This window comes from Gasterosteus aculeatus, chromosome 21, assembly GCF_964276395.1.
Source record: "Gasterosteus aculeatus chromosome 21, fGasAcu3.hap1.1, whole genome shotgun sequence".
Taxonomy (NCBI): domain Eukaryota; kingdom Metazoa; phylum Chordata; class Actinopteri; order Perciformes; family Gasterosteidae; genus Gasterosteus; species Gasterosteus aculeatus.
Window position 1 is genome coordinate 7,095,878 of NC_135708.1, and position 15,992 is coordinate 7,111,869.

The following is a 15,992-nucleotide window of genomic DNA, read 5'->3' on the forward strand; positions in this document are numbered from 1 at the left end:
GAAAACGGCAATACGGATCACCAGGCTTCGGACACGGGAAAGGCTTTCCCCCATTGGTATTCGCAAACCTGTCCCTGACGAAAGACCGACTGGCGGTTTGAACCTAAACACTTTAAGATAGTATAAGTGATAGAGAGAAAAACACCTGCGATGGCCGGGAATCGAACCCGGGTCAACTGCTTGGAAGGCAGCTATGCTCACCACTATACCACCATCGCTTGCTTATGTTCAAACATTGGATGTGAAAAACGAGACCTATCTAAAGAACAGACAATTTGGAATTGCGCGGGGAGACCCCAATGGATTCTAGTCTATCGCCCTGACCACTCGCCCACGACAACCTTCGAGTTCAGGTTCAGGTTCATGGCTCCCTGGCAAAACAGCAGTCATCATCGATGGAGATTTTGAGCCCTCATGAAGACAAGTTCACTGCAGCCAAAGCGGCATCGATGGAGATTTTGAGCCCTCATGAAGACAAGTTCACTGCAGCCAAAGCGGCTCGTCAATTGATTCAGCGGTAATGGTACATTTTTTGGACTCAGCCTCCAGCCTAAATAAGCGAATGAAACACCTACTTGGAATGAAACTATGCACACATAGTCATCACTGGAAAACGGCAATACGGATCACCAGGCTTCGGACACGGGAAAGGCTTTCCCCCATTGGTATTCGCAAACCTGTCCCTGACGAAAGACCGACTGGCGGCTTGAACCTAAACACTTTAAGATAGTATAAGTGATAGAGAGAAAAACACCTGCGATGGCCGGGAATCAAACCCGGGTCAACTGCTTGGAAGGCAGCTATGCTCACCACTATACCACCATCGCTTGCTTATGTTCAAACATTGGATGTGAAAAACGAGACCTATCTAAAGAACAGACAATTTGGAATTGCGCGGGGAGACCCCAATGGATTCTAGTCTATCGCCCTGACCACTCGCCCACAACAACCTTCGAGTTCAGGTTCAGGTTCATGGCTCCCTGGCAAAACAGCAGTCGTCATCGATGGAGATTTTGAGCCCTCATGAAGACAAGTTCACTGCAGCCAAAGCGGCATCGATGGAGATTTTGAGCCCTCATGAAGACAAGTTCACTGCAGCCAAAGCGGCTCGTCAATTGATTCAGCGGTAATGGTACATTTTTTGGACTCAGCCTCCAGCCTAAATAAGCGAATGAAACACCTACTTGGAATGAAACTATGCACACATAGTCATCACTGGAAAACGGCAATACGGATCACCAGGCTTCGGACACCGGAAAGGCTTTCCCCCATTGGTATTTGCAAACCTGTCCCTGACGAAAGACCGACTGGCGGTTTGAACCTAAACACTTTAAGATAGTGTAAGTGATACAGAGGAAAAGACCTGCGATGGCCGGGAATCAAACCCGGGTCAACTGCTTGGAAGGCAGCTATGCTCACCACTATACCACCATCGCTTGCTTATGTTCAAACATTGGATGTGAAAAACGAGACCTATCTAAAGAACAGACAATTTGGAATTGCGCGGGGAGACCCCAATGGATTCTAGTCTATTGCCCTGACCACTCGCCCACGACAACCTTCGAGTTCAGGTTCAGGTTCATGGCTCCCTGGCAAAACAGCAGTCGTCATCGATGGAGATTTTGAGCCCTCATGAAGACAAGTTCACTGCAGCCAAAGCGGCTCGTCAATTGATTCAGCGGTAATGGTACATTTTTTGGACTCAGCCTCCAGCCTAAATAAGCGAATGAAACACCTACTTGGAATGAAACTATGCACACATAGTCATCACTGGAAAACGGCAATACGGATCACCAGGCTTCGGACACGGGAAAGGCTTTCCCCCATTGGTATTCGCAAACCTGTCCCTGACGAAAGACCGACTGGCGGTTTGAACCTAAACACTTTAAGATAGTATAAGTGATAGAGAGAAAAACACCTGCGATGGCCGGGAATCGAACCCGGGTCAACTGCTTGGAAGGCAGCTATGCTCACCACTATACCACCATCGCTTGCTTATGTTCAAACATTGGATGTGAAAAACGAGACCTATCTAAAGAACAGACAATTTGGAATTGCGCGGGGAGACCCCAATGGATTCTAGTCTATCGCCCTGACCACTCGCCCACGACAACCTTCGAGTTCAGGTTCAGGTTCATGGCTCCCTGGCAAAACAGCAGTCATCATCGATGGAGATTTTGAGCCCTCATGAAGACAAGTTCACTGCAGCCAAAGCGGCTCGTCAATTGATTCAGCGGTAATGGTACATTTTTTGGACTCAGCCTCCAGCCTAAATAAGCGAATGAAACACCTACTTGGAATGAAACTATGAACACAAGAAGGGGTCATCACTGGACAACGGCAATAAGGATCACCAGGCTTCGGACACGGGAAAGGCTTTCCCCCATTGGTATTCGCAAACCTGTCCCTGACGAAAGACAGACTGGCGGTTTGAACCTAAACACTTTAAGATAGTGTAAGTGATACAGAGGAAAACACCTGCGATGGCCGGGAATCAAACCCAGGTCAACTGCTTGGAAGGCAGCTATGCTCACCACTATACCACCATCGCTTGCTTATGTTCAAACATTGGATGTGAAAAACGAGACCTATCCAAAGAACAGACAATTTGGAATTGCGCGGGGAGACCCCAATGGATTCTAGTCTATCGCCTGGACCACTCGCCCACAACAACCTTCGAGTTCAGGTTCAGGTTCATGGCTCCCTGGCAAAACAGCAGTCGTCATCGATGGAGATTTTGAGCCCTAATGAAGACAAGTTCACTGCAGCCAAAGCGGCTGGTCAATTGATTCATCGGTAATGGTACATTTTTTGGACTCAGCCTCCAGCCTAAATAAGCGAATGAAACACCTACTTGGAATGAAACTATGCACACATAGTCATCACTGGAAAACGGCAATACGGATCACCAGGCTTCGGACACGGGAAAGGCTTTCCCCCATTGGTATTCGCAAACCTGTCCCTGACGAAAGACCGACTGGCGGTTTGAACCTTTAGGATAGTGTAAGTGATACAGTGGAAAAGACCTGCGATGGCCGGGAATCGAACCCGGATCAACTGCTTGGAAGGCAGCTATGCTCACCACTATACCACCATCGCTTGCTTATCTTCAAACATTGGATGTGAAAAACGAGACCTATCTAAAGAACAGACAATTTGGAATTGCGCGGGGAGACCCCAATGGATTCTAGTCTATCGCCCTGACCACTCGCCCACAACAACCTTCGAGTTCAGTTTCAGGTTCATGGCTCCCTGGCAAAACAGCAGTCGTCATCGATGGAGATTTTGAGCCCTCATGAAGACAAGTTCACTGCAGCCAAAGCGGCATCGATGGAGATTTTGAGCCCTCATGAAGACAAGTTCACTGCAGCCAAAGCGGCTCGTCAATTGATTCAGCGGTAATGGTACATTTTTTGGACTCAGCCTCCAGCCTAAATAAGCGAATGAAACACCTACTTGGAATGAAACTATGCACACATAGTCATCACTGGAAAACGGCAATACGGATCACCAGGCTTCGGACACGGGAAAGGCTTTCCCCCATTGGTATTCGCAAACCTGTCCCTGACGAAAGACCGACTGGCGGTTTGAACCTTTAGGATAGTGTAAGTGATACAGTGGAAAAGACCTGCGATGGCCGGGAATCGAACCCGGATCAACTGCTTGGAAGGCAGCTATGCTCACCACTATACCACCATCGCTTGCTTATCTTCAAACATTGGATGTGAAAAACGAGACCTATCTAAAGAACAGACAATTTGGAATTGCGCGGGGAGACCCCAATGGATTCTAGTCTATCGCCCTGACCACTCGCCCACAACAACCTTCGAGTTCAGGTTCAGGTTCATGGCTCCCTGGCAAAACAGCAGTCGTCATCGATGGAGATTTTGAGCCCTCATGAAGACAAGTTCACTGCAGCCAAAGCGGCATCGATGGAGATTTTGAGCCCTCATGAAGACAAGTTCACTGCAGCCAAAGCGGCTCGTCAATTGATTCAGCGGTAATGGTACATTTTTTGGACTCAGCCTCCAGCCTAAATAAGCGAATGAAACACCTACTTGGAATGAAACTATGCACACATAGTCATCACTGGAAAACGGCAATACGGATCACCAGGCTTCGGACACCGGAAAGGCTTTCCCCCATTGGTATTTGCAAACCTGTCCCTGACAAAAGACCGACTGGCGGTTTGAACCTAAACACTTTAAGATAGTGTAAGTGATACAGAGGAAAAGACCTGCGATGGCCGGGAATCAAACCCGGGTCAACTGCTTGGAAGGCAGCTATGCTCACCACTATACCACCATCGCTTGCTTATGTTCAAACATTGGATGTGAAAAACGAGACCTATCTAAAGAACAGACAATTTGGAATTGCGCGGGGAGACCCCAATGGATTCTAGTCTATTGCCCTGACCACTCGCCCACGACAACCTTCGAGTTCAGGTTCAGGTTCATGGCTCCCTGGCAAAACAGCAGTCGTCATCGATGGAGATTTTGAGCCCTCATGAAGACAAGTTCACTGCAGCCAAAGCGGCTGGTCAATTGATTCATCGGTAATGGTACATTTTTTGGACTCAGCCTCCAGCCTAAATAAGCGAATGAAACACCTACTTGGAATGAAACTATGCACACATAGTCATCACTGGAAAACGGCAATACGGATCACCAGGCTTCGGACACGGGAAAGGCTTTCCCCCATTGGTATTCGCAAACCTGTCCCTGACGAAAGACCGACTGGCGGTTTGAACCTAAACACTTTAAGATAGTATAAGTGATAGAGAGAAAAACACCTGCGATGGCCGGGAATCGAACCCGGGTCAACTGCTTGGAAGGCAGCTATGCTCACCACTATACCACCATCGCTTGCTTATGTTCAAACATTGGATGTGAAAAACGAGACCTATCTAAAGAACAGACAATTTGGAATTGCGCGGGGAGACCCCAATGGATTCTAGTCTATCGCCCTGACCACTCGCCCACGACAACCTTCGAGTTCAGGTTCAGGTTCATGGCTCCCTGGCAAAACAGCAGTCATCATCGATGGAGATTTTGAGCCCTCATGAAGACAAGTTCACTGCAGCCAAAGCGGCTCGTCAATTGATTCAGCGGTAATGGTACATTTTTTGGACTCAGCCTCCAGCCTAAATAAGCGAATGAAACACCTACTTGGAATGAAACTATGAACACAAGAAGGGGTCATCACTGGACAACGGCAATAAGGATCACCAGGCTTCGGACACGGGAAAGGCTTTCCCCCATTGGTATTCGCAAACCTGTCCCTGACGAAAGACAGACTGGCGGTTTGAACCTAAACACTTTAAGATAGTGTAAGTGATACAGAGGAAAACACCTGCGATGGCCGGGAATCAAACCCAGGTCAACTGCTTGGAAGGCAGCTATGCTCACCACTATACCACCATCGCTTGCTTATGTTCAAACATTGGATGTGAAAAACGAGACCTATCCAAAGAACAGACAATTTGGAATTGCGCGGGGAGACCCCAATGGATTCTAGTCTATCGCCTGGACCACTCGCCCACAACAACCTTCGAGTTCAGGTTCAGGTTCATGGCTCCCTGGCAAAACAGCAGTCGTCATCGATGGAGATTTTGAGCCCTAATGAAGACAAGTTCACTGCAGCCAAAGCGGCTGGTCAATTGATTCATCGGTAATGGTACATTTTTTGGACTCAGCCTCCAGCCTAAATAAGCGAATGAAACACCTACTTGGAATGAAACTATGCACACATAGTCATCACTGGAAAACGGCAATACGGATCACCAGGCTTCGGACACGGGAAAGGCTTTCCCCCATTGGTATTCGCAAACCTGTCCCTGACGAAAGACCGACTGGCGGTTTGAACCTTTAGGATAGTGTAAGTGATACAGTGGAAAAGACCTGCGATGGCCGGGAATCGAACCCGGATCAACTGCTTGGAAGGCAGCTATGCTCACCACTATACCACCATCGCTTGCTTATCTTCAAACATTGGATGTGAAAAACGAGACCTATCTAAAGAACAGACAATTTGGAATTGCGCGGGGAGACCCCAATGGATTCTAGTCTATCGCCCTGACCACTCGCCCACAACAACCTTCGAGTTCAGGTTCAGGTTCATGGCTCCCTGGCAAAACAGCAGTCGTCATCGATGGAGATTTTGAGCCCTCATGAAGACAAGTTCACTGCAGCCAAAGCGGCATCGATGGAGATTTTGAGCCCTCATGAAGACAAGTTCACTGCAGCCAAAGCGGCTCGTCAATTGATTCAGCGGTAATGGTACATTTTTTGGACTCAGCCTCCAGCCTAAATAAGCGAATGAAACACCTACTTGGAATGAAACTATGCACACATAGTCATCACTGGAAAACGGCAATACGGATCACCAGGCTTCGGACACGGGAAAGGCTTTCCCCCATTGGTATTCGCAAACCTGTCCCTGACGAAAGACCGACTGGCGGTTTGAACCTTTAGGATAGTGTAAGTGATACAGTGGAAAAGACCTGCGATGGCCGGGAATCGAACCCGGATCAACTGCTTGGAAGGCAGCTATGCTCACCACTATACCACCATCGCTTGCTTATCTTCAAACATTGGATGTGAAAAACGAGACCTATCTAAAGAACAGACAATTTGGAATTGCGCGGGGAGACCCCAATGGATTCTAGTCTATCGCCCTGACCACTCGCCCACAACAACCTTCGAGTTCAGGTTCAGGTTCATGGCTCCCTGGCAAAACAGCAGTCGTCATCGATGGAGATTTTGAGCCCTCATGAAGACAAGTTCACTGCAGCCAAAGCGGCATCGATGGAGATTTTGAGCCCTCATGAAGACAAGTTCACTGCAGCCAAAGCGGCTCGTCAATTGATTCAGCGGTAATGGTACATTTTTTGGACTCAGCCTCCAGCCTAAATAAGCGAATGAAACACCTACTTGGAATGAAACTATGCACACATAGTCATCACTGGAAAACGGCAATACGGATCACCAGGCTTCGGACACCGGAAAGGCTTTCCCCCATTGGTATTTGCAAACCTGTCCCTGACGAAAGACCGACTGGCGGTTTGAACCTAAACACTTTAAGATAGTGTAAGTGATACAGAGGAAAAGACCTGCGATGGCCGGGAATCAAACCCGGGTCAACTGCTTGGAAGGCAGCTATGCTCACCACTATACCACCATCGCTTGCTTATGTTCAAACATTGGATGTGAAAAACGAGACCTATCTAAAGAACAGACAATTTGGAATTGCGCGGGGAGACCCCAATGGATTCTAGTCTATTGCCCTGACCACTCGCCCACGACAACCTTCGAGTTCAGGTTCAGGTTCATGGCTCCCTGGCAAAACAGCAGTCGTCATCGATGGAGATTTTGAGCCCTCATGAAGACAAGTTCACTGCAGCCAAAGCGGCTCGTCAATTGATTCAGCGGTAATGGTACATTTTTTGGACTCAGCCTCCAGCCTAAATAAGCGAATGAAACACCTACTTGGAATGAAACTATGCACACATAGTCATCACTGGAAAACGGCAATACGGATCACCAGGCTTCGGACACCGGAAAGGCTTTCCCCCATTGGTATTTGCAAACCTGTCCCTGACGAAAGACCGACTGGCGGTTTGAACCTAAACACTTTAAGATAGTGTAAGTGATACAGAGGAAAAGACCTGCGATGGCCGGGAATCAAACCCGGGTCAACTGCTTGGAAGGCAGCTATGCTCACCACTATACCACCATCGCTTGCTTATGTTCAAACATTGGATGTGAAAAACGAGACCTATCTAAAGAACAGACAATTTGGAATTGCGCGGGGAGACCCCAATGGATTCTAGTCGATCGCCCTGACCACTCGCCCACGACAACCTTCGAGTTCAGGTTCAGGTTCATGGCTCCCTGGCAAAACAGCAGTCATCATCGATGGAGATTTTGAGCCCTCATGAAGACAAGTTCACTGCAGCCAAAGCGGCTCGTCAATTGATTCAGCGGTAATGGTACATTTTTTGGACTCAGCCTCCAGCCTAAATAAGCGAATGAAACACCTACTTGGAATGAAACTATGAACACAAGAAGGGGTCATCACTGGACAACGGCAATAAGGATCACCAGGCTTCGGACACGGGAAAGGCTTTCCCCCATTGGTATTCGCAAACCTGTCCCTGACGAAAGACAGACTGGCGGTTTGAACCTAAACACTTTAAGGTAGTGTAAGTGATACAGAGGAAAACACCTGCGATGGCCGGGAATCAAACCCAGGTCAACTGCTTGGAAGGCAGCTATGCTCACCACTATACCACCATCGCTTGCTTATGTTCAAACATTGGATGTGAAAAACGAGACCTATCCAAAGAACAGACAATTTGGAATTGCGCGGGGAGACCCCAATGGATTCTAGTCTATCGCCTGGACCACTCGCCCACAACAACCTTCGAGTTCAGGTTCAGGTTCATGGCTCCCTGGCAAAACAGCAGTCGTCATCGATGGAGATTTTGAGCCCTAATGAAGACAAGTTCACTGCAGCCAAAGCGGCTGGTCAATTGATTCATCGGTAATGGTACATTTTTTGGACTCAGCCTCCAGCCTAAATAAGCGAATGAAACACCTACTTGGAATGAAACTATGCACACATAGTCATCACTGGAAAACGGCAATACGGATCACCAGGCTTCGGACACGGGAAAGGCTTTCCCCCATTGGTATTCGCAAACCTGTCCCTGACGAAAGACCGACTGGCGGTTTGAACCTAAACACTTTAAGATAGTATAAGTGATAGAGAGAAAAACACCTGCGATGGCCGGGAATCGAACCCGGGTCAACTGCTTGGAAGGCAGCTATGCTCACCACTATACCACCATCGCTTGCTTATGTTCAAACATTGGATGTGAAAAACGAGACCTATCTAAAGAACAGACAATTTGGAATTGCGCGGGGAGACCCCAATGGATTCTAGTCTATCGCCCTGACCACTCGCCCACGACAACCTTCGAGTTCAGGTTCAGGTTCATGGCTCCCTGGCAAAACAGCAGTCATCATCGATGGAGATTTTGAGCCCTCATGAAGACAAGTTCACTGCAGCCAAAGCGGCTCGTCAATTGATTCAGCGGTAATGGTACATTTTTTGGACTCAGCCTCCAGCCTAAATAAGCGAATGAAACACCTACTTGGAATGAAACTATGAACACAAGAAGGGGTCATCACTGGACAACGGCAATAAGGATCACCAGGCTTCGGACACGGGAAAGGCTTTCCCCCATTGGTATTCGCAAACCTGTCCCTGACGAAAGACAGACTGGCGGTTTGAACCTAAACACTTTAAGATAGTGTAAGTGATACAGAGGAAAACACCTGCGATGGCCGGGAATCAAACCCAGGTCAACTGCTTGGAAGGCAGCTATGCTCACCACTATACCACCATCGCTTGCTTATGTTCAAACATTGGATGTGAAAAACGAGACCTATCCAAAGAACAGACAATTTGGAATTGCGCGGGGAGACCCCAATGGATTCTAGTCTATCGCCTGGACCACTCGCCCACAACAACCTTCGAGTTCAGGTTCAGGTTCATGGCTCCCTGGCAAAACAGCAGTCGTCATCGATGGAGATTTTGAGCCCTAATGAAGACAAGTTCACTGCAGCCAAAGCGGCTGGTCAATTGATTCATCGGTAATGGTACATTTTTTGGACTCAGCCTCCAGCCTAAATAAGCGAATGAAACACCTACTTGGAATGAAACTATGCACACATAGTCATCACTGGAAAACGGCAATACGGATCACCAGGCTTCGGACACGGGAAAGGCTTTCCCCCATTGGTATTCGCAAACCTGTCCCTGACGAAAGACCGACTGGCGGTTTGAACCTTTAGGATAGTGTAAGTGATACAGTGGAAAAGACCTGCGATGGCCGGGAATCAAACCCGGGTCAACTGCTTGGAAGGCAGCTATGCTCACCACTATACCACCATCGCTTGCTTATGTTCAAACATTGGATGTGAAAAACGAGACCTATCTAAAGAACAGACAATTTGGAATTGCGCGGGGAGACCCCAATGGATTCTAGTCTATCGCCCTGACCACTCGCCCACAACAACCTTCGAGTTCAGGTTCAGGTTCATGGCTCCCTGGCAAAACAGCAGTCGTCATCGATGGAGATTTTGAGCCCTCATGAAGACAAGTTCACTGCAGCCAAAGCGGCATCGATGGAGATTTTGAGCCCTCATGAAGACAAGTTCACTGCAGCCAAAGCGGCTCGTCAATTGATTCAGCGGTAATGGTACATTTTTTGGACTCAGCCTCCAGCCTAAATAAGCGAATGAAACACCTACTTGGAATGAAACTATGCACACATAGTCATCACTGGAAAACGGCAATACGGATCACCAGGCTTCGGACACCGGAAAGGCTTTCCCCCATTGGTATTTGCAAACCTGTCCCTGACGAAAGACCGACTGGCGGTTTGAACCTAAACACTTTAAGATAGTGTAAGTGATACAGAGGAAAAGACCTGCGATGGCCGGGAATCAAACCCGGGTCAACTGCTTGGAAGGCAGCTATGCTCACCACTATACCACCATCGCTTGCTTATGTTCAAACATTGGATGTGAAAAACGAGACCTATCTAAAGAACAGACAATTTGGAATTGCGCGGGGAGACCCCAATGGATTCTAGTCTATCGCCCTGACCACTCGCCCACGACAACCTTCGAGTTCAGGTTCAGGTTCATGGCTCCCTGGCAAAACAGCAGTCGTCATCGATGGAGATTTTGAGCCCTCATGAAGACAAGTTCACTGCAGCCAAAGCGGCTCGTCAATTGATTCAGCGGTAATGGTACATTTTTTGGACTCAGCCTCCAGCCTAAATAAGCGAATGAAACACCTACTTGGAATGAAACTATGAACACAAGAAGGGGTCATCACTGGACAACGGCAATAAGGATCACCAGGCTTCGGACACGGGAAAGGCTTTCCCCCATTGGTATTCGCAAACCTGTCCCTGACGAAAGACAGACTGGCGGTTTGAACCTAAACACTTTAAGATAGTGTAAGTGATACAGAGGAAAACACCTGCGATGGCCGGGAATCAAACCCAGGTCAACTGCTTGGAAGGCAGCTATGCTCACCACTATACCACCATCGCTTGCTTATGTTCAAACATTGGATGTGAAAAACGAGACCTATCCAAAGAACAGACAATTTGGAATTGCGCGGGGAGACCCCAATGGATTCTAGTCTATCGCCTGGACCACTCGCCCACAACAACCTTCGAGTTCAGGTTCAGGTTCATGGCTCCCTGGCAAAACAGCAGTCGTCATCGATGGAGATTTTGAGCCCTAATGAAGACAAGTTCACTGCAGCCAAAGCGGCTGGTCAATTGATTCATCGGTAATGGTACATTTTTTGGACTCAGCCTCCAGCCTAAATAAGCGAATGAAACACCTACTTGGAATGAAACTATGCACACATAGTCATCACTGGAAAACGGCAATACGGATCACCAGGCTTCGGACACGGGAAAGGCTTTCCCCCATTGGTATTCGCAAACCTGTCCCTGACGAAAGACCGACTGGCGGTTTGAACCTTTAGGATAGTGTAAGTGATACAGTGGAAAAGACCTGCGATGGCCGGGAATCAAACCCGGGTCAACTGCTTGGAAGGCAGCTATGCTCACCACTATACCACCATCGCTTGCTTATGTTCAAACATTGGATGTGAAAAACGAGACCTATCTAAAGAACAGACAATTTGGAATTGCGCGGGGAGACCCCAATGGATTCTAGTCTATCGCCCTGACCACTCGCCCACAACAACCTTCGAGTTCAGGTTCAGGTTCATGGCTCCCTGGCAAAACAGCAGTCGTCATCGATGGAGATTTTGAGCCCTCATGAAGACAAGTTCACTGCAGCCAAAGCGGCATCGATGGAGATTTTGAGCCCTCATGAAGACAAGTTCACTGCAGCCAAAGCGGCTCGTCAATTGATTCAGCGGTAATGGTACATTTTTTGGACTCAGCCTCCAGCCTAAATAAGCGAATGAAACACCTACTTGGAATGAAACTATGCACACATAGTCATCACTGGAAAACGGCAATACGGATCACCAGGCTTCGGACACCGGAAAGGCTTTCCCCCATTGGTATTTGCAAACCTGTCCCTGACGAAAGACCGACTGGCGGTTTGAACCTAAACACTTTAAGATAGTGTAAGTGATACAGAGGAAAAGACCTGCGATGGCCGGGAATCAAACCCGGGTCAACTGCTTGGAAGGCAGCTATGCTCACCACTATACCACCATCGCTTGCTTATGTTCAAACATTGGATGTGAAAAACGAGACCTATCTAAAGAACAGACAATTTGGAATTGCGCGGGGAGACCCCAATGGATTCTAGTCTATCGCCCTGACCACTCGCCCACGACAACCTTCGAGTTCAGGTTCAGGTTCATGGCTCCCTGGCAAAACAGCAGTCGTCATCGATGGAGATTTTGAGCCCTCATGAAGACAAGTTCACTGCAGCCAAAGCGGCTCGTCAATTGATTCAGCGGTAATGGTACATTTTTTGGACTCAGCCTCCAGCCTAAATAAGCGAATGAAACACCTACTAGGAATGAAACTATGCACACATAGTCATCACTGGAAAACGGCAATACGGATCACCAGGCTTCGGACACCGGAAAGGCTTTCCCCCATTGGTATTTGCAAACCTGTCCCTGACGAAAGACCGACTGGCGGTTTGAACCTAAACACTTTAAGATAGTGTAAGTGATACAGAGGAAAAGACCTGCGATGGCCGGGAATCAAACCCGGGTCAACTGCTTGGAAGGCAGCTATGCTCACCACTATACCACCATCGCTTGCTTATGTTCAAACATTGGATGTGAAAAACGAGACCTATCTAAAGAACAGACAATTTGGAATTGCGCGGGGAGACCCCAATGGATTCTAGTCTATCGCCCTGACCACTCGCCCACGACAACCTTCGAGTTCAGGTTCAGGTTCATGGCTCCCTGGCAAAACAGCAGTCATCATCGATGGAGATTTTGAGCCCTCATGAAGACAAGTTCACTGCAGCCAAAGCGGCTCGTCAATTGATTCAGCGGTAATGGTACATTTTTTGGACTCAGCCTCCAGCCTAAATAAGCGAATGAAACACCTACTTGGAATGAAACTATGAACACAAGAAGGGGTCATCACTGGACAACGGCAATAAGGATCACCAGGCTTCGGACACGGGAAAGGCTTTCCCCCATTGGTATTCGCAAACCTGTCCCTGACGAAAGACAGACTGGCGGTTTGAACCTAAACACTTTAAGATAGTGTAAGTGATACAGAGGAAAAGACCTGCGATGGCCGGGAATCAAACCCAGGTCAACTGCTTGGAAGGCAGCTATGCTCACCACTATACCACCATCGCTTGCTTATGTTCAAACATTGGATGTGAAAAACGAGACCTATCCAAAGAACAGACAATTTGGAATTGCGCGGGGAGACCCCAATGGATTCTAGTCTATCGCCTGGACCACTCGCCCACAACAACCTTCGAGTTCAGGTTCAGGTTCATGGCTCCCTGGCAAAACAGCAGTCGTCATCGATGGAGATTTTGAGCCCTAATGAAGAGAAGTTCACTGCAGCCAAAGCGGCTGGTCAATTGATTCATCGGTAATGGTACATTTTTTGGACTCAGCCTCCAGCCTAAATAAGCGAATGAAACACCTACTTGGAATGAAACTATGCACACATAGTCATCACTGGAAAACGGCAATACGGATCACCAGGCTTCGGACACGGGAAAGGCTTTCCCCCATTGGTATTCGCAAACCTGTCCCTGACGAAAGACCGACTGGCGGTTTGAACCTTTAGGATAGTGTAAGTGATACAGTGGAAAAGACCTGCGATGGCCGGGAATCAAACCCGGGTCAACTGCTTGGAAGGCAGCTATGCTCACCACTATACCACCATCGCTTGCTTATGTTCAAACATTGGATGTGAAAAACGAGACCTATCTAAAGAACAGACAATTTGGAATTGCGCGGGGAGACCCCAATGGATTCTAGTCTATCGCCCTGACCACTCGCCCACAACAACCTTCGAGTTCAGGTTCAGGTTCATGGCTCCCTGGCAAAACAGCAGTCGTCATCGATGGAGATTTTGAGCCCTCATGAAGACAAGTTCACTGCAGCCAAAGCGGCATCGATGGAGATTTTGAGCCCTCATGAAGACAAGTTCACTGCAGCCAAAGCGGCTCGTCAATTGATTCAGCGGTAATGGTACATTTTTTGGACTCAGCCTCCAGCCTAAATAAGCGAATGAAACACCTACTTGGGATGAAACTATGCACACATAGTCATCACTGGAAAACGGCAATACGGATCACCAGGCTTCGGACACCGGAAAGGCTTTCCCCCATTGGTATTTGCAAACCTGTCCCTGACGAAAGACCGACTGGCGGTTTGAACCTAAACACTTTAAGATAGTGTAAGTGATACAGAGGAAAAGACCTGCGATGGCCGGGAATCAAACCCGGGTCAACTGCTTGGAAGGCAGCTATGCTCACCACTATACCACCATCGCTTGCTTATGTTCAAACATTGGATGTGAAAAACGAGACCTATCTAAAGAACAGACAATTTGGAATTGCGCGGGGAGACCCCAATGGATTCTAGTCTATCGCCCTGACCACTCGCCCACGACAACCTTCGAGTTCAGGTTCAGGTTCATGGCTCCCTGGCAAAACAGCAGTCGTCATCGATGGAGATTTTGAGCCCTCATGAAGACAAGTTCACTGCAGCCAAAGCGGCTCGTCAATTGATTCAGCGGTAATGGTACATTTTTTGGACTCAGCCTCCAGCCTAAATAAGCGAATGAAACACCTACTAGGAATGAAACTATGCACACATAGTCATCACTGGAAAACGGCAATACGGATCACCAGGCTTCGGACACCGGAAAGGCTTTCCCCCATTGGTATTTGCAAACCTGTCCCTGACGAAAGACCGACTGGCGGTTTGAACCTAAACACTTTAAGATAGTGTAAGTGATACAGAGGAAAAGACCTGCGATGGCCGGGAATCAAACCCGGGTCAACTGCTTGGAAGGCAGCTATGCTCACCACTATACCACCATCGCTTGCTTATGTTCAAACATTGGATGTGAAAAACGAGACCTATCTAAAGAACAGACAATTTGGAATTGCGCGGGGAGACCCCAATGGATTCTAGTCTATCGCCCTGACCACTCGCCCACGACAACCTTCGAGTTCAGGTTCAGGTTCATGGCTCCCTGGCAAAACAGCAGTCATCATCGATGGAGATTTTGAGCCCTCATGAAGACAAGTTCACTGCAGCCAAAGCGGCTCGTCAATTGATTCAGCGGTAATGGTACATTTTTTGGACTCAGCCTCCAGCCTAAATAAGCGAATGAAACACCTACTTGGAATGAAACTATGAACACAAGAAGGGGTCATCACTGGACAACGGCAATAAGGATCACCAGGCTTCGGACACGGGAAAGGCTTTCCCCCATTGGTATTCGCAAACCTGTCCCTGACGAAAGACAGACTGGCGGTTTGAACCTAAACACTTTAAGATAGTGTAAGTGATACAGAGGAAAAGACCTGCGATGGCCGGGAATCAAACCCAGGTCAACTGCTTGGAAGGCAGCTATGCTCACCACTATACCACCATCGCTTGCTTATGTTCAAACATTGGATGTGAAAAACGAGACCTATCCAAAGAACAGACAATTTGGAATTGCGCGGGGAGACCCCAATGGATTCTAGTCTATCGCCTGGACCACTCGCCCACAACAACCTTCGAGTTCAGGTTCAGGTTCATGGCTCCCTGGCAAAACAGCAGTCGTCATCGATGGAGATTTTGAGCCCTAATGAAGAGAAGTTCACTGCAGCCAAAGCGGCTGGTCAATTGATTCATCGGTAATGGTACATTTTTTGGACTCAGCCTCCAGCCTAAATAAGCGAATGAAACACCTACTTGGAATGAAACTA

The 15,992-nt window shown here is 48.1% G+C and overlaps 28 non-coding genes across 28 annotated transcripts; all 28 read right to left on the reverse strand.

The window, feature by feature from the left end:
- Positions 1-146: 146 nt before the first annotated feature.
- Positions 147-218, reverse strand: trnag-ucc (transfer RNA glycine (anticodon UCC)). Its single transcript has one exon. It is a non-coding gene; the product is annotated as a tRNA-Gly (tRNA).
- A 537-nt stretch (positions 219-755) lies between these two features.
- trnag-ucc (transfer RNA glycine (anticodon UCC)) lies at positions 756-827 on the reverse strand. The gene has a single exon. It is a non-coding gene; the product is annotated as a tRNA-Gly (tRNA).
- Positions 828-1,364: 537 nt separating this feature from the next.
- Positions 1,365-1,436, reverse strand: trnag-ucc (transfer RNA glycine (anticodon UCC)). The gene has a single exon. It is a non-coding gene; the product is annotated as a tRNA-Gly (tRNA).
- A 483-nt stretch (positions 1,437-1,919) lies between these two features.
- On the reverse strand, positions 1,920-1,991 carry trnag-ucc (transfer RNA glycine (anticodon UCC)). Its single transcript has one exon. It is a non-coding gene; the product is annotated as a tRNA-Gly (tRNA).
- Positions 1,992-2,479: 488 nt separating this feature from the next.
- trnag-ucc (transfer RNA glycine (anticodon UCC)) lies at positions 2,480-2,551 on the reverse strand. Its single transcript has one exon. It is a non-coding gene; the product is annotated as a tRNA-Gly (tRNA).
- A 476-nt stretch (positions 2,552-3,027) lies between these two features.
- On the reverse strand, positions 3,028-3,099 carry trnag-ucc (transfer RNA glycine (anticodon UCC)). Its single transcript has one exon. It is a non-coding gene; the product is annotated as a tRNA-Gly (tRNA).
- A 530-nt stretch (positions 3,100-3,629) lies between these two features.
- On the reverse strand, positions 3,630-3,701 carry trnag-ucc (transfer RNA glycine (anticodon UCC)). Its single transcript has one exon. It is a non-coding gene; the product is annotated as a tRNA-Gly (tRNA).
- A 537-nt stretch (positions 3,702-4,238) lies between these two features.
- Positions 4,239-4,310, reverse strand: trnag-ucc (transfer RNA glycine (anticodon UCC)). Its single transcript has one exon. It is a non-coding gene; the product is annotated as a tRNA-Gly (tRNA).
- Positions 4,311-4,793: 483 nt separating this feature from the next.
- Positions 4,794-4,865, reverse strand: trnag-ucc (transfer RNA glycine (anticodon UCC)). The gene has a single exon. It is a non-coding gene; the product is annotated as a tRNA-Gly (tRNA).
- A 488-nt stretch (positions 4,866-5,353) lies between these two features.
- On the reverse strand, positions 5,354-5,425 carry trnag-ucc (transfer RNA glycine (anticodon UCC)). Its single transcript has one exon. It is a non-coding gene; the product is annotated as a tRNA-Gly (tRNA).
- Positions 5,426-5,901: 476 nt separating this feature from the next.
- trnag-ucc (transfer RNA glycine (anticodon UCC)) lies at positions 5,902-5,973 on the reverse strand. Its single transcript has one exon. It is a non-coding gene; the product is annotated as a tRNA-Gly (tRNA).
- A 530-nt stretch (positions 5,974-6,503) lies between these two features.
- trnag-ucc (transfer RNA glycine (anticodon UCC)) lies at positions 6,504-6,575 on the reverse strand. Its single transcript has one exon. It is a non-coding gene; the product is annotated as a tRNA-Gly (tRNA).
- Positions 6,576-7,112: 537 nt separating this feature from the next.
- On the reverse strand, positions 7,113-7,184 carry trnag-ucc (transfer RNA glycine (anticodon UCC)). Its single transcript has one exon. It is a non-coding gene; the product is annotated as a tRNA-Gly (tRNA).
- A 483-nt stretch (positions 7,185-7,667) lies between these two features.
- trnag-ucc (transfer RNA glycine (anticodon UCC)) lies at positions 7,668-7,739 on the reverse strand. Its single transcript has one exon. It is a non-coding gene; the product is annotated as a tRNA-Gly (tRNA).
- A 488-nt stretch (positions 7,740-8,227) lies between these two features.
- trnag-ucc (transfer RNA glycine (anticodon UCC)) lies at positions 8,228-8,299 on the reverse strand. The gene has a single exon. It is a non-coding gene; the product is annotated as a tRNA-Gly (tRNA).
- Positions 8,300-8,782: 483 nt separating this feature from the next.
- trnag-ucc (transfer RNA glycine (anticodon UCC)) lies at positions 8,783-8,854 on the reverse strand. Its single transcript has one exon. It is a non-coding gene; the product is annotated as a tRNA-Gly (tRNA).
- Positions 8,855-9,342: 488 nt separating this feature from the next.
- trnag-ucc (transfer RNA glycine (anticodon UCC)) lies at positions 9,343-9,414 on the reverse strand. The gene has a single exon. It is a non-coding gene; the product is annotated as a tRNA-Gly (tRNA).
- A 476-nt stretch (positions 9,415-9,890) lies between these two features.
- On the reverse strand, positions 9,891-9,962 carry trnag-ucc (transfer RNA glycine (anticodon UCC)). The gene has a single exon. It is a non-coding gene; the product is annotated as a tRNA-Gly (tRNA).
- A 537-nt stretch (positions 9,963-10,499) lies between these two features.
- trnag-ucc (transfer RNA glycine (anticodon UCC)) lies at positions 10,500-10,571 on the reverse strand. Its single transcript has one exon. It is a non-coding gene; the product is annotated as a tRNA-Gly (tRNA).
- Positions 10,572-11,059: 488 nt separating this feature from the next.
- On the reverse strand, positions 11,060-11,131 carry trnag-ucc (transfer RNA glycine (anticodon UCC)). The gene has a single exon. It is a non-coding gene; the product is annotated as a tRNA-Gly (tRNA).
- Positions 11,132-11,607: 476 nt separating this feature from the next.
- trnag-ucc (transfer RNA glycine (anticodon UCC)) lies at positions 11,608-11,679 on the reverse strand. Its single transcript has one exon. It is a non-coding gene; the product is annotated as a tRNA-Gly (tRNA).
- A 537-nt stretch (positions 11,680-12,216) lies between these two features.
- Positions 12,217-12,288, reverse strand: trnag-ucc (transfer RNA glycine (anticodon UCC)). Its single transcript has one exon. It is a non-coding gene; the product is annotated as a tRNA-Gly (tRNA).
- A 483-nt stretch (positions 12,289-12,771) lies between these two features.
- Positions 12,772-12,843, reverse strand: trnag-ucc (transfer RNA glycine (anticodon UCC)). Its single transcript has one exon. It is a non-coding gene; the product is annotated as a tRNA-Gly (tRNA).
- Positions 12,844-13,331: 488 nt separating this feature from the next.
- trnag-ucc (transfer RNA glycine (anticodon UCC)) lies at positions 13,332-13,403 on the reverse strand. Its single transcript has one exon. It is a non-coding gene; the product is annotated as a tRNA-Gly (tRNA).
- A 476-nt stretch (positions 13,404-13,879) lies between these two features.
- Positions 13,880-13,951, reverse strand: trnag-ucc (transfer RNA glycine (anticodon UCC)). Its single transcript has one exon. It is a non-coding gene; the product is annotated as a tRNA-Gly (tRNA).
- A 537-nt stretch (positions 13,952-14,488) lies between these two features.
- On the reverse strand, positions 14,489-14,560 carry trnag-ucc (transfer RNA glycine (anticodon UCC)). Its single transcript has one exon. It is a non-coding gene; the product is annotated as a tRNA-Gly (tRNA).
- A 483-nt stretch (positions 14,561-15,043) lies between these two features.
- trnag-ucc (transfer RNA glycine (anticodon UCC)) lies at positions 15,044-15,115 on the reverse strand. Its single transcript has one exon. It is a non-coding gene; the product is annotated as a tRNA-Gly (tRNA).
- Positions 15,116-15,603: 488 nt separating this feature from the next.
- On the reverse strand, positions 15,604-15,675 carry trnag-ucc (transfer RNA glycine (anticodon UCC)). The gene has a single exon. It is a non-coding gene; the product is annotated as a tRNA-Gly (tRNA).
- Positions 15,676-15,992: the final 317 nt, after the last annotated feature.